The sequence below is a fragment of the Octodon degus genome, unplaced genomic scaffold, assembly GCF_000260255.1.
Source record: "Octodon degus isolate 3935 unplaced genomic scaffold, OctDeg1.0 scaffold00148, whole genome shotgun sequence".
NCBI lineage: Eukaryota > Metazoa > Chordata > Mammalia > Rodentia > Octodontidae > Octodon > Octodon degus.
In genome coordinates, this window is record NW_004524724.1 from 2163842 (window position 1) to 2179720 (window position 15879).

Below are 15879 nucleotides of genomic sequence, written 5' to 3' on the forward strand. Positions count from 1 at the left end.
CAGCTCGTCCCATATTCAACCTCAGATGAGCTGGGTGGGACACTCAGGTGAAATGAACGTGGCCTTACTCATGAGGAATCCAAATGACTAGTGTTTTGGAAGCTATCTACACAATTTAAATTAATCCATTGGACCCCATAACATGTTCTGTGTTACAAATCCAGTCGCCGGCTATGGAGGAGCCCTTTTGTCAGCCAAACACATTACTTAGACTGCACAACATCTGAAGAATGGACCTCCACTCACAAGCTTTTTTGAGAAGCTGTAAAGGAATGTTACTAACTGCAGGAAGGAAAGCAAGGAATGGCAGATGTGAGCACCCAAAAGAGGATGTCCAGGATGAGAGAGAGACAAAGGGCATCTTCAACATGAAGAACAAAGAGAGGACCAAAAACATGGCAGAAGACCTGGCTTCAATGTCGCTGTGGCGCACTGTAATAAATAAAACGTTTGGAAGTGAGTTTTTTAAAGACTGTGATGGGAGGTCGAGGGAGCACATCAATTAACTCCAGGAAAAATACCGAACACACTGTCATAGAAAATCAGTGTAGTCAGATAATCAAGTATGAAGAATATCCATTGCTATGATGAGCATTAGATAGTAATTTAACTGAACACTGATATAACTTAAAAGATAGGAAAGTAAATCTTAAACATTCTTACTGTCTTCCATAGTAAAAATTAGAAAGCAAAACATGTTAGCTTCTCATCGTGGTGGCAAAGCACCTCAGGAATTTAAAGCAGGAAGGACATTCTGATTCACAGTTCCACCGTTGGCTACTGCCATTGCTTTAGGCCTGTGGAGAGGCAGAAACATTGTGGAGGAAGAGCAGGACGGAGGATGGCTGCTCCCCTCATGGCAGGCAGGAGGGCGGGAGGGAGGGCGTCAGAGAGAAATGGCGCAGACAAGCTGTGGCCTGCATGGTCGCTGTCTCCCACGACTTACTCTTTCTTTAGGTGCCAGCTCTTCAGTTTCCATCACCCACCAAAGCCATCGCAGTGACCAGCCTTTCCGTCGTCGCCCACCATGAGTCCTCAGTGGTCAGTTACACCCATCAGTGTGGAGGCCCTTAGGATCCCACCCAGAAGCCCCCACCCCTCTAAGCAATGCTGCATCAGGACCAGGCCTTCAACATGAGCTTGGGGGACACTTCAAGTCCAAATGATAGCGACATGCAACGCAGAAACATGGAGAAGTGTGGCGTTTAGGAACCTAGAGGCCACCCTGAGGGAAAGCAGTGGGAAGACACGGTCCTCTGGGGAATAAGAATAGGGAGGTGTGTGGGTAGGGCAGGGACTGCTATGTCCTGCTATGGAATTGTAAAACCAGTGACCAAAAATAAAATTAGAAAAAAAAATATATATGGTGAAAAATGTAAAATTTAAGTTTTTTTAAAAAGCTAACTTTTCCAAAGGCTATGAAAATTTTGTAGTTGGTAGGACATTAGGAAATTCCTCCACACGTGAACACCTTGAGAAAGATGCACGTGTGTCCTTCAGCAACTGCCAACGGACTCTCCACCCAGAAACGCATGGTCTTCAAGTCTTCTCCGGCATAAAAGTCTTCAAGCACTAACCTTCAAGAGGAATAGCCATCCAGACATAAAATGCTAATCTAAAAGCCAAACAGGTGAGACGCCACCAGGTCCACTAAGAGGAGCCCAATTAGCACCCGTATCCTGAAATGTGCTCCTGCCAGTTTACTACTTAGACATGCTATCCTTCTATGTCCAGATACACACATCACACACGTGCACACAACACACACACACATACAAAATGTTACTTAGGATATGGATATAGAATCACAAAAGATCATTTTATGATTGCTACACAATTAATTTTATTTTTCTGAAAATGTTTTGCTTAACGTAAGAATTTAAACTTGTAGACCTAAAAACTACAGAGAGGATCATTTTATTAAAATTATTCAGAATGAACAACACAGCTAAGTATTTCAATAAATATGTAAATTTTTGAAAATTACACTTACTCTGTTTTTAGAATTTTAGTTCCAGAAGTTATACATCATTTGTTTTCCAATTAATTGTATTGACTTTCTTTATGACAGAGCCAGTAAGTTGTAAGAAAGAATACAGTAGAAGAAAGCTGTAGAAGGCACAAGCACATCCTCATGTATATAGTGAACAAAATCACTGCATTTACAAATAGAGGAGAATGCAACAGAACCAAAGCGCACCTGTTAGCAAGTGACACAAGCATTTCCTTCCTGCGAGAGGGCATCTTGTAAACACTTCCTGGAGTCAGGGTTCCAAAGCTTTCCAGAGCAGCAAAATTTAACATGTATTGTTTCAAAATCAGAAAGATTTGCATCTTGCTTTCCCAGCGACTTCCAACTACCAAGAGCAGAAAGCAGCTGCATGCTGAGTGCGTGTGTTCCTTGGTCAATATTCACATTTACCTGGCTTCCAGTTTTTTGTTGTTCTGTAGTTCTACACAGTGGTTTATGCGAGAGAGCTTTAAAACATCCCAGCTTTTTCTAAAAGTAGCTTTCAGGCACTGATCAATAGGGAACCTTGTAGACACTTGTAGATACTCACCTGCAGTTTCTTTCTTTAGATTTTGATCTAACTGGGAAGCCGTCAGTGGGAAGCAGTACATCTGACCCAGCAAGCCATTGCTGGGTCCTTTCCTTAGACTCGATCAGCTTGGTGCTGGGTCACTGGCCCGAGGTGGTATGCTGCAGGGCAACTGCAGTGCCAGCCCAGCCGGCCTGCAGGGTGTACTGACAGCAGCAACCACACTACTCTGCATACCTGGCAAACCTCAGCACACTCCCCCTCATTTTCATGATGCAGCCACCACTTCAATAATGTCGACCCTTGGGCCATGGAGACAGCTCGGCAGTGTGAGTGCCTTCTCAGCAAGTGCAAGGACCCGGGTTCGATTAATGGTACCACATGCTGCGCCAGCCACTGAAACCAGGGATGGTGGCCCACATCTGTAATTCTAGCACTGGGGAGGCTGAGACAGGAGAATCACTACGAGTCGGAGCTGTTAAGCAAGACTCTGGACCAAATAAATAAATAAATCTTTAAAAAAAAAGCGTGGACCCTAGCAACTTGAAAGTTGTCCACAGACACCTAAGAGGGACTTGGAGGCCAGCAGTTACATCCTCTCTTAAATGCGTGTTACAGTTTTTTTGCTCTGTTTTGTTTATGTATCTAGTGTAGGGCCTACAGGGTCTCATTCCACAGCTCGGACTCGTAGTGATCCTCCTGTTTTCAGCCTCCCAAGAGCCCGGGTTACAGGCACAGGCCACCACGCCCAGTCTTAATCTCTGGCTCAGGGTGCCCCGGGGGCAGGGCCGGCACAGCGGGTCAGGGGTGGAACCCCAGCTGCTGCGCTCTGCCTAAGCAGGCGCTTTAGTCCGCTGAGCTACCTGGCTGCCCCTCGTTACAGTTTTAACAACTTAAACTATGTGTTCATTTAAAAGGTGTCCTTCCGACTCAAGGACAGCCCTGGCACCGAGCAGGCTGGCGAGGTGGCTGCACACGGAACGACCACATGTGCTTCCTGCTTGTGCACTGCTGCACCTCACCGCAGACACTCAGGACAAGAGAAAGAATCAAGCAGAGGATGACGTCTGGGCTCCAGCAGGCACGGGCCTGGGAAACCCGACAGTGAGTGCTGCCCAAGAGCCTGGAGGGGCAGCATGCGCACAGCCCAGGGCAAAATCGCTGACACGTCCTGGAAATCGGGCAACGATGGGTGGAAGAAGCGGAAGGGAAGGGCTGGCACAGACGCCCGGGCAGCTAGGTGAGTGCAGCGCTACGAAGGAGCGCGCTTCGCGAGTGTCACTAGCAGCGGCGTCCTGGGTGAGCAGCTCTCACACTTTCCTTTCCCCAGGCAGAGCCTACACACAGCAGCAGTCACTGGCGGCCCAGCTCGTGCGGAGAGGCAGTGCTGGCCTCCGGAGCACCACTCCCCAGGAGCAGTCTCAGCTACTCCTTCCTTTCAACGGTTCGTGGCTCCCAAATCGGATTCACGTGCTGATTTCTTACGTAGTCCTAAAGCCTTAGCCAAAGCAATTAGAGACAGAAATAAATGGCATGCAAAGAGGGAGGAAGTCAAATTATCCTGTTTGCAGATGCGACACACAGAACATCTAACAGCGTCACCAAAGACTCTTGGCACTGATAGAGCCACTAACATTGCAGGTTACAAAATCAACACAGAAGAATCAGCAGCATTTTCAGAATATGTAAATAATGTGATTGCTGAGAAACAAGCCACGAAAGCCTTCCCATTTATGACACCTACGAAATACCTAGCGATACCTAAGACCAAGGAAATGAACAATTGCTGCAAGAAAACTACCAAACACTCCCAAGAAAAACTGAAGACACAAGAAAATGAAAAGATCTCTCATGTTCATGGATCAGTAGAATTAATACTATTAAAATGTACACATTATCCAAAGCAACTTAGAGATTCAATAAAGTTGTTTTCTTGAAAACAGCGACACACTACCCAAAACAAAAAAACAAGAACTCTATAATTCACATGAAAGCACAAAAGACACAAAAAGCTACTATGATCTTGAACAACTAAAGCTGATACCAAGACACACTGTAGGGCTACACTAACCAAAACAACAGGAAAACAGGCTAAAAATAGAAAGAGCATAGGACAGAAGGGAGGGAGGGAGGGAGGGAGGGAGAGAGAACACAAGTCTGAGCCCAGCCTAGGCCACTTAGAGACACACAGAGCTACAGCTCAGTCAAAAGGCTCAGACTTCAATCCCCAGTACCAGAAGAAGAAAAAAAAAAAACCTCGGTAACAGTGATGCTGGAACAGTGAGATCTACACACAGAGTGCTGCAGCCTGATTCCTCTTTCTCAGCCTGTACAGAAACCAATTCAGTATCCATCAAGTACCCAAGTCTGGAGTCTGCAGCTGCAATGCTACCAGAAGCAGAAACGTCTTCAAGACGTCGGGTAGGCAGCAGTGTGCAGCACCTGACCCCGAAGCACAGCGAGCAGCAAGGGCCGATGAGCCGGGCTGCCTGTGCCTACAGGTCTTCTGGACGGCAGACAGAAACAGTCGCCAGAGAGGGGACAGCGAACAGAAGGAAGAGCATTCCCTGAGCACCTGCAGACAAAGGATTAGTACTTCATCATGCAAAGAACTCAGGAACCTCAACAACAGTAAAACCAAGTAATCCAACTAAAGAACAGGCAGATGATCTGAACTGATACTTTAAAAAGAAGTGATACAAACGGCCAACAAATCTATGAAAACTGTCCAATACCATCAGCTATCAAGGAAAAGAAATTGAAACTAAAGAGCCCCAACTACAGTTAGAACAGCTATTAATAAACAAAATGTACCAGGTTGGGACGTGGCTCAGTGGTGGAGCTCTTGTCTTGCAGGCAAAGGACCTGGGTTCAATCCCCAGCACCACAAAAACAGGGAAAGAAGCATAATAACAAATGCTGATGAAGATGGGGAGAAAAATGAACAGTTTCTTTCTCCCCCTCTTTCTTTTTTCTTTCTGTCTCTGCTGCTGGTAACTGAAGCAGGAATCTTGCACTGGGCTGTGTCCTCAGCACCCGCTCCCTTTTTATTTGTTCATTCTGACACATGTCTCACTAAGTTGTAAGTTGCTCTGGCTGAGCTTGAACTCATCTTTGCTTCCCCAAGTACAGGGATTGCAGGAGAGCACCCCAGTGCCCTGTTGAGAAAGGAACTTTACTCTGAGTGGAAATGTAAGTCCTGGGGCCGGGGAGATGGCTCAGTAGAATAAGCGCTTCCCTGGAAAGCACAAGGGCCTGAGCTCAAACCCTGGTTCCGCAAAAAAAAAAAAAAAAAAAAAAAGAAAAATTAAAAATTAAAAAAAAAATGTAAGTCCCTACAACTTTGTGGACACTATCATGGAAGCTCCTCAAAACCTAAAAGTACATCTGCCACGTGATCTGGTGGTCCCCTCCCCAGGCGGCCATCGAAGGGTGTGCAAGCACACCAGTGTCCCTTGCAGGTGTCATGTGTCGTAGCACTGCCCAGAGTGGCTGAGACAGGGCCTGGGCCTCAGCGCTCATCATAGAGGAGCGCACCGAGAAAGCGGGTGTAGCACACGGCGCAGCATCTCTGGGCCGTCCAAGTGGGGTCCTGCATGCTGCAGAATGCGTGGAACCAGAGGACATCAGGCTGAGAGAAGTAGGGCAGACACAGAGGGACACGGACTGTGGGCTCTCTCCTGCACGCCGAAAGCCAGCACAAGATGAGCTGACCCAATACAGACAGCGATCCCCAGGGCGGGGTGGGGTGCGGGCCGAGCGAGCAAGACTGGGCTTGCCCAGTGTGCTCTCTGCAGGTCCTGGAATCCCACACTGCCTTCCACTACGATGCACAAGTAACACATTATTAAACCTAAAATTTTAGATGCTGATTTCTCAGTCAGTCACACTATTCATCCTTCTAATTATTAGTGATCATACTGCTATATTTAGAAATTTAAATACAATCAGCATCCCCCATCCTGTCACATGAGGAGGGGCTGAGTGCTGCTCCTCCCCTCTGCACAGCTTGTGCGTCCCTCTGGCTGAAGGACGCTTCCCTCTCCCACTGCCACCTTGCTAATGCTGAAAACACACATAGAACCTACACGGAGCAAAGTGCACACTCCAAGTGCACAAGCAAGCAAGCAAGTGCTGGTGCGCACACACCGTCTACCCACACGCCGCTCTGGGTGTGGCACAGGACCACGACGACTCCACAAAGCCCTCTCGCCCTTTCTGGTCAGCCCCCAAGCCCCACAGCCAACACCTCTTCTGACTGCCACCCCTGTACTAGCTTGGGCTGTTCTGCAAATCCACGGAAGGGGAACTGTGTGCCATGTGCTCTTCTGTACCCAGCTTGAGTCCCCAACACAGGCGTGTCTTGCGTGGCCTGCCCATTCTTGGCGTTGCTAGGCAGCACTCCTGCAGGAGGATGCCACGCTCGTGGGTCCTTCTCCTTCATGAACGCTATTACGACTCAAGCTGCTGTGGACATCCATGCACTGTATAAAGCTTTTCATCTCTTTTAGGTAAATTGTTGTCACAGGGCGAGGGTACATTTAATGAAACCAAATTAAAATGGTTTCCTGTAGCTTTAAACCAAATATGGATGAATAAGAATGAAATAAAATTATTAACTTCAAGGATTCGCACTTTAAGAATCCAAAGCTACTGGCTCATCCCTGGACAGAAAGTCTCCGCCCTTAGGTCTAATACTGCAATTTAAGAGTCACCAAGAAATTCACATCTTTGATACCCCCAAGAAGTTGTCTTGATACAGGAAAGTCCTAGACTGATCTGGGCAATCGTGTCAGTAGCGCTTCAGAATTGCAGAGAATTGCATTCATAGTAGAGTCTAAGTTTTAAAAATCTGAGATAAGGAAAGATGCACAAAGAAGGCAATCTAAAAATAGGGAATAATGTCAAATAAAAGCAAAAAGTCCCCTCTGCTTTCTAGACGTTAAGGCCTTGGGACCATCTCCTCTCCCAGCCCCTTCCCTCCTCTCCTGGGCTGCGCACAAAGGCTGAAGGATCACGGTTTCGCTCTTCTGACTTTCACTAACAGACAGCAGTAAAGCGCTCTCTATACCAGTCAGCAATCGTGAAATAAGCGCATCAACTAACAGCGCTGCGGGGGGGGGGGGGCGCTAGCAGATTGGGATGATGGAACGCAACGGGGCACTGCAGGCGGACACGGCTGAGGACAGGCACTGGGCCCGGAAAGGCCGAGGCCTCCTCAAGAGCAGAGCGAGGGCCGCGAAAACCAAGCGCGCCCCCAGAAGGCAAGGACAGGCTTGCAGAGCAGCCTGAGGATGGAAAGGAGCGTAGGAAACTATCACCCACCCCACGAAAGAAATCATTAAGCACGATTTTAATCTAATGTTTCACAAGTTAATATGAGCAGATTAAACAGCATTTTATTATAGAAAAAGAACTAGTTATTAGCAAAGTTATAAAAAGAATTCCTTAAATCTAGCTAAGTGAAATGTATTTAATTAGACTGTTGGCCAAAGCGAGAGCTGTTAACGTCTGAAAGCACTGATTTGCTAAATGTGACTCTCAAGTTCAAAAATGTGCATTTGCAGTTGTTTGATCTTAAATTATACATTAAAAAATGTAAAGATAACTACCAAGGAAAGGGAATAAATCATAGGCCAAAAATTGTTCAAATGGGATTGACTGAGCGAGTGCAGGAGAAGCGAAGGCTGTGGCGCCCGCGCCTCCAGTGAGCAGTTCTCCCTTCAGGGCTGCATCGGGCCTAAGCAGCAGTTTCTCCTGAGCTGAAACGTGGTGGCACCAACGCTTCTGAATTCAGGTTTTATTATTTTCTTTATAGCTTTGTACTACTTACTTACAGGGCATGGAGCAAAAGGCAGGTGGCTCTGGCCCATTATCATCCTTTTGCGTCCACAAATTAAGGAAAGTGACTTAAGTGGGACATGGGGGCCTCTGGGGGCAGTGAGCCACGGTTTTGGTGGTTCCGCCAAACTAATCCCATTAACAGTGAAACTGAAACTGCTCCCAGCGGTGGACCTGTGAAATATTTCTCCCCAAATAACCAGCATTTTGAGGTTGACCTGTCAGGACAGTAAGCACGCACCGGTGGCCATGGAGTACTGCAAGAGGCCACCACAAGCTAGGACTGGTGGGGACACCTGTAATCTCAGCCTCTAGGAGGTAGAGGCAAGAGGTGGACAAGTGCAAAATGAGAGAAAACCTGTCTCAAAATTTACAAAGTACAAAGGGCTGGGGATGGAGCTCAGTGTGAAGACTCTGGCTCCTGCTGAGTCCTGCAGAAATAAAGGAAGAAACAGGAGGAAGGGAAGTAAAGGCAGAAACAGGCAGCTGATCAAGGAAGCTGGATTCTTAAATCCAAGTGAGACACAAAGCCAATATACGCTGCACACTGGATTCTGAAGATTTATAAAGATAATGTTGATTATAACAGCAAGGATTTCTGTATTCCTTATAAATTAGAATACTACTTTGATACTTGCTATGAACTACATTACTAAGCCGGGGAGGTGGCACAAGCCTGTAATTCTAGCACTCTGAGGCTGGGGCAGGAGGACTGTGAGTTCTAGGACAGCATGGATTACACAGGGAGACCCTGTCTCCTAAACCAGAAAAACGAGGGAGGGAAGGAAGAAGAAAAGGAGGGACTGTTAAAAATTATTTAACATTTTTCTTTTTATATTTTTTATGCTGCTTTCTGAAAATTTTAAATGTACCTATATGGCACACTCTATTTCTACCAGAGTTTTGCTTTAAGTCCTTTAAAACGAAATGAAGTATGCAGTTGAATGGTTCTTAAAGTCGTAGACTCTGGCACCCTTTGAGTTCAGACCAAAATGCTGGTGGGCAGGCCCAGCGCCTTCTGAGACGGGCAGGAGGGAGGCCAGCGGGCACAGCAGGCATGATTCTAGGCTTAGACGTTAGGCAGCAGAGAAGACCGAGTTCTGAACGCTGAGCCATGAGAATGTGTCTTGCAGTATGAGCCACAGAATAGAACGGACAGGGAACCAGGCAGTCGCCTTTCACAGGAAGCTCAGGAAACACTAGTGGAAGTGGCGGGACAGGAGCGGGACTCACGGAGCTTCAGGTGCTACCAGAGACGAGCGAGGCCGAGGCTGCACGGAGCAGAGAGCGAGCGAGCGAGCGAGCGAGCGAGCGAGCGAGCGAGCGCTTGGCCAAAAACAACCCACGTTTAATCAGAACTTTAGGCTCTAAAGTCAGGAAGACTTGACAGAAATAATTCCCTGCGAAAGTCCTGAACAGTAATTATACTGGTATAGAAAATAATTTTGCTTACGGAAATACATGAGGCATTTCAAAGTAGGAATTTCCTTCTTTATCAGCCAACTTTTAGCTAACTTCCACAGCTAAAAAGAAGGAGGCCAATAATGGCATTTTGTTTTTTAAACACACATAACTGAAACAGGTATTTGTTACACTGCTAGTAGATATTCCTATTTTGGAAGATAATCTGATATTCAATTGCACATAATTATCTGAAGGGTCTTAGAAGGAAAGCCACACCATTTTAAAAACATTAATTATGTAAATATTTATAAACTATTTACAAAAATATTTCAATATCTGTTTAAAAATTATTACAGCTTATGATATTTGATTCCAAAATACATAAAATGCCTCATTAATAGAACTTCTTTTTTTTCTTAGAAACAGTTTTATTTTTCATCAGCCTCATTCCCATTTTGCTGAAGCGTCGGCAGAACAGCTCAAGACCACTCGGTGGTGGATCCTGCCCACTCAGTGGCCTGCACAGTGGAGACTGCAGACCAATCTTCCGTGGCCGGCGGAGCACTCCAGTCTTCAGTAAGAAACTGCTGAATGGGCACAGAGGGCACCTGCATGCCCTCGGACCAGTCTGAGACCTCAGGCTGAGCAGCAGTGAACTCCAGCGCTGGTGCAGTCCATTCTCCCTGAAATTCCTCCTTGGTCACAGCCTTTTCAGCAGCAGCCTGCTCTTCTTTTTCAGTCTCTTCAGGATCCCGGTAGAAGTAGAGATCAGGCATGACTTCCCACGGATGTTCACGGGAGATGGTGCCACGCATGCGCAGCACTTCCCAGGCCAGCATCCACCACATCAGACCCACAAAGTGAGCTCCCTTATTGTGGCACAGGATGGCAATGTCCCCATAGCGCAGAGGGAATCTGTGTTGCACAGAGCAATGGTTGGCAGAGTGATGTAAGATGCCTCCGTTAGGGGCTGGTGGTCAGCCCTGGGGTCAGTAACCACCGGAAGACGTGGCTCTCGGAAGGCTGCCTGGACATGGTTAGTGAAGGTTCCAGGAGTGAAGCGGCCAGCAATAGGAGTAGCTCCAGGGGCAGCAGCAAACCTCAGCACAGCCCGCTGGCCGGTGCTCCTGGAGGACATGACGCCGACGTCAGCAGGGTTTTCAATGGCTACTGTGGCTCGAGCTGCCAGGAGAAGCTTCTCCCAAGTCCGCTTCAGATTTATGATGTAGATTCCATCACTTTTCCTTTTACAGATATGCTACTCCATCTGGAAATCCAGGTTGGTGCCACCTAAGTGGGTTCCTGCAGCAAGGAACTTGAGGACGTCCTCCTCCTTCATCTGCAGGACACCAAGGGCTCCGGACATTGTGAAGTTTCCCTTTAAGCTACAATGGGAATCAGGAACAACACCGTGTGGACCCTGCCAGGCAGCACAGAAAGCTAGAACTTCATTTTTAATGCTGTGCACCGTAAATGCTACACGGCCACGGCTTGCAGCCCCGCCTTTACCACTTTGGGCCTCGGCCCAAAGTTTCGGTGAGGGAGGGGCACAGACCTGCCTGGGGGCAGAGCTCGAAGCCCTGGCTCCTCCTCTGTGAGCACGAAGCCGCTTGAGGACTTCAAATGAAAGAGCAACGTTCCTCCTCCGTCCCTCCATCTCTCCAGCACTACAGGATGGCTGCCCTGCGGGCTGGCCCTGGGCTGGCTTGGAAGGCAGTGCTGCTCCTCCTGACCCCAAGTCTCTCACAGCTGGGACCTCGGCCACATTGGGCCCAGGCTCCAAACCACCCTGCACTTTCTAAGGATATAAATTCTAGGCCTATGAGATTTGTCAGCCTGAGGATAGGAGGAAAAACTGCTGGATTAAAGAATAGCAGGGGGGTGGCAGACAGCTCAGAGGACAAAGTGCCTGCTTAGGCAAGCGCAGGGACTGGGGCTTGATCCCCACCAACACATGTGCCAGCCACCAAGACTGGGGGTGGTGGTGCACACCTGTAAGCCCAGCGCTGGGGAGGCCGAGAACAGGAGGATCACTGCGAGTCTGAGCTGTGTAGTGAGACCCTGTACAAAATACATGAAAAAAAAAAAGAAGAACAGTAGGGATTTTGGGGACTGCAGGTGTTTAGACCACCAAGCTGCCTCCCCAGCCCCAAAACAGTACGTCTTAATCAAAGAGAAAACAGTTAAAACAACATCTCCTTGTCCACTGCCGGCACAGCTGCAGGGCTCTGGGAATCTGGTTCTGACCCTGGAGGGACAGCTGCAGGCCCAGGGTTTAGAGCCCCTGCCTGCAGCAGTGATGTCAGGGGCTTGCGGAAGGGCTGAGCAGTCCAGAGCTTGAAGCTCGAGCTGGCTCCGGGTGCCAGTCCCCCAGTGCCCGTGCTGACCGGGCATGGGGCCTCCCTGTGGTGCTGCACATCCCTGCACTCTGCTGGGAGGTGAGGAGGAGTTTTTTAAGGCAAAAGCAATGTTGTCACAACATCTGCTACCAGGTCAGGCCAAAACAGACAATGGATACTCTGGTTTCCCTTCAGATTGTATAAATCTTTCGCCTTTTACAAAACAGACAATGGAAATGATACACATCGACATGGAGCACACCTGGCCCAGCAGTGTGAGGAGTCCGTCGTGGGGGAGGGGACCCAGGGGGCCTGTCCCCTGTGATCCTTCTGTCTTCTGCCTCCACCTACGTCCAGCCTGCAAGAACCACAAAGACAAAATGCACAGCCTGCGAGAGCAAAGGCCGCCAGGAGAAACGTGCCTTCTACAGTGTCTACCGGCCTCTGCTCCCCTCTCTAGTACCCAGGTCACTGCCAGTCGTGACCCATCGTGGGGTACAGCAGCAGGGCCAGGGCATCGTGGAGCTGGTGCCGTCGGTGTCCCCTGTTTGACAAGGGCAGCACTGACAGGGCGCTGGGCAGGTCACCCTGCTTTCCTCTCTCAGTTACTCATCTTCTAAGTGGACTTCCAGCTGCACCTTCCTCCCAGAGCATCAGAAAACTAATGAGAAAACACCTACAGTCCCAGGGGAGGGCACTCCTGCTTCCGGTAAATAGAGGACGTTGCTGTCACTACTGTCACCATCGTCACCACCCTTATTAGACGCCCTTTCAGCCAGTACCTGCCTGTAGAAGCAGCCACAGGAAGGATGCAGAAGGAGTGCCCTGGAGCTGGGGGGCCAGCAGAGCCTTTGATGGCTTCAAAGCCTGACAGCGGGTGCAAAGGAGTGGGGTGCACTGGAAGTTGGCGGCAGACCCCGGGGACTGCAGTACCCAGCAAGAGCCTGGGGACTGCGGCGCCCAGCACGATCCTGGGGACTGCGGCACCCAGCAAGAACCTGGAGACTGCGGCGCCCAGCACGGGCCTGGGGACTGCGGTGCCCAGCAAGAGCCCGGAAGCAGAGTGGCGCAGACCCTGCTGCCAGCGTGGAGTCTGCCCCAGTGAGCGGAGCCACCTTTGAAGCAGCTGCCCTGGGAGCAGAGCATCCCTGGCTGGTGGCTCTGTGACTCCACCAAGGAAGGCTGACTAGGCCCAGGGGGCAGCTGTGGGCTGCATGTCCCTGTGACATGCGGGGTGTCACCAGAGAGACTGTGGCCTTTCACCTCACGGCCCGCAGGGATGAGGCCAGTGTCCCAGTCATGGGTACTGCAGGCCTCACTTTCACACAGTAGATGCTTGAGAATCGTTGGGATGAAAAATAAAAATGGAAGGAAGCTTCTGCTCTAAGCTCTGATCCATTAAGAAACCTGTTTACTAGGTAGTAACTGCTGAGCTTATGAAATATAATCAAATCTTTACATCTTCAGGAAATTCTGGGAAAACCACACCTGAATCCCAAAGGATGCTCAAGAGCTAAACAAATTACTGGATCCCATCGCTCCTCACGAGATGACAGCACTGACACAATAAATCATGTACTTCATGTGCAAGATTACTAGCTCTCCTGTCTTCTCTTCTGGAATGTTATTGCTTAGTGGCTCTCATTTAATAGAACTGGCTGCAAAATCAAATGTGTGACGAATGCATAATAAATATTACTTGTTTTAATACTTGGGGTTTCAACTGATGTCACCTACCCCATATTTTATTGTCTTTGTTTTGGTCATTATTGCAACAATGAAGGCCTTGGAATAGGTACAATTACCCCTGGCTCTTTAAAAGCATGGTCACACCCACTGAGCTAGTAGAGACCTAGGTGCCATCGGAGATGCAGGTGGTGCGTGGTGCTGGAGCTGCAAGGGGGCCCGTCCTCCCAGTGCCCAAGGTGGGGGCTGCGGCCAGGCGAGTCTGCTCCTCTTCTGGGGACAGTGCAGTGATGGAGGAGAAGCGGTGCTGCAAAGTCCTCAGCATGGACACCAATCGCTGCATGGTCAGGCGATCTTAAACACTTCCTAAAAGCTAAAGGTCAGCTCGAGGGGTCCAGAGACTCAACTTCAAAAACATGGACCGTGCTGTTGCAGGGGCTGGGGGCTTACGCCTACTTTCTGACATTTACCTACTTAAAAAAACCAAAGTTAAATCCTAAAGGTGTAGAGAACTTATTGTGAGGTACTTTATAGCTTATCCACATGATACTCCATGCAACTCTGGTGACCTCGCCTCGATGTGCAAATACAAATGTGCCACTGTCTGATGGACATACCTGGACATACCTCAACACACCTGGGCACACCTAGGCACACCTGGGCACACCTGTGCACACCTGGGACCTGGTAAGGGTCGCTTTCCTGCTCGCAGTGCTGCAAGGAGAGACTGCTGGCGAGTCTGCCCTGGAATGTTTTCAGGGGCTTAAACTGTACGAAGCTTGTGCTAGAATGGACAGCCATGCAAGGCACCCCTCAGTAAGGAAGTCACTGTGAGGGGAGAGGAGGTGAGAGAACAGCTACGTGCAGTGTGGCGCCAATTTCTGAGGAATGCAATTCAGAAACTACCTTCAGTCTGAGAACTGAACACTAATACACAGACTTTAATTTCTGAAAAAAAGGGAAAAATCATTTTGGATTTTGGCACAAACTTCTATCGTCACACACCAGAGAGCTCTCAGATCCTTGCCCTGCAAGCCGGATCGACCCGCCGCTGCACACCTGTGCAGCTCTCCCTCCGGTACCCTCAGCCTAGAATCCGACAGTCAGTCCATGCTGGCTGCCAGTTGGAGCACTGTCTCCCAAACGCCTCCAGTCCGCTCAGCACCCTGCGCTCTCTGCAGCTGTGGTCCTCACGTCTCCTGCAGTGACTGCAGTGACTGCGCAGAGGCCTGGGCCTCGGCCCCAGCTGCCAGCGAAGCTTCCACCAGCACTCGCAGGACGCAGGGACCCCTGGTCGTGGGGGCTTGGGGACTCGGTACTCTACAGCACCTTTGCTTCTCTTGGGGCTCCGAGCCCCTGCCTGTGCCCCCAGGACCCCGCTGGCCTCCCTTCCCTTCCCACCCTCTAAGTGCTGCTAGGCTGCCTCTGGATCTCTCCTTCTGTCCACCTAGGGCCTGGGTCAGAGACCCCGTCCACGCCTGTCATGTCCTATCACGTTATCAGACTCGCCTTTCTGCCCTGATTTTCTTTACACCCGCGTTGCCCTGCTGACTGTATAAATGCCACAGTACTGTGTGGTCTGTGGGTGTGGGGGCCTCTGTAGGTTTATTCGCCACCTTATCTTTGATGAACAGTGAGCCTCCAGTACACTTGTCAGAGGAAAGAATGAGTGAATTAATGAGTTGGGAATTCCTGGGACAAGAGCAAGAACATTCTACAGCTACCTGAGTACACTATGCAAACACAGATTTGGGGTTCATGTGGGGGGAGGGTGTTCCTAGCTGAACTCTGAGCAGATCCTCACTCAGGCAAGGAGGCTACAGAAAACCGCCAGCCCTTCCTCTACTGTACTCCAGGGGCTGCGCCCCAAAGGTCCCACTGCTCTGCACCTAAGCAGTGCCTGCCTGCAGGCCTCAGGAGGGCACGTGCTCCAGCTTCCCGGTCGTGATTTGCCAGCATTTACCAGCGCGGGGTTCCTAAGCTTGCAGTCGCCACTTGGCTTCCACAAGCCCAGCTCTCTCTTCTTAATTTTGCGGCATTCCAGAAGACCCCCAGCTCCTCCAGTGCGG

The 15879-nt window shown here is 49.4% G+C and overlaps 1 protein-coding gene and 1 pseudogene across 2 annotated transcripts in view; both read right to left on the bottom strand.

The window, feature by feature from the left end:
* Oxr1 (oxidation resistance 1) overlaps positions 1 to 15879 on the bottom strand; it is a 330122-nt gene that overhangs the window by 299103 nt on the left and 15140 nt on the right. The gene's annotated exons all lie outside the window — the stretch shown is intronic.
* On the bottom strand, positions 10265 to 11151 carry LOC105743684 (annotated as a pseudogene).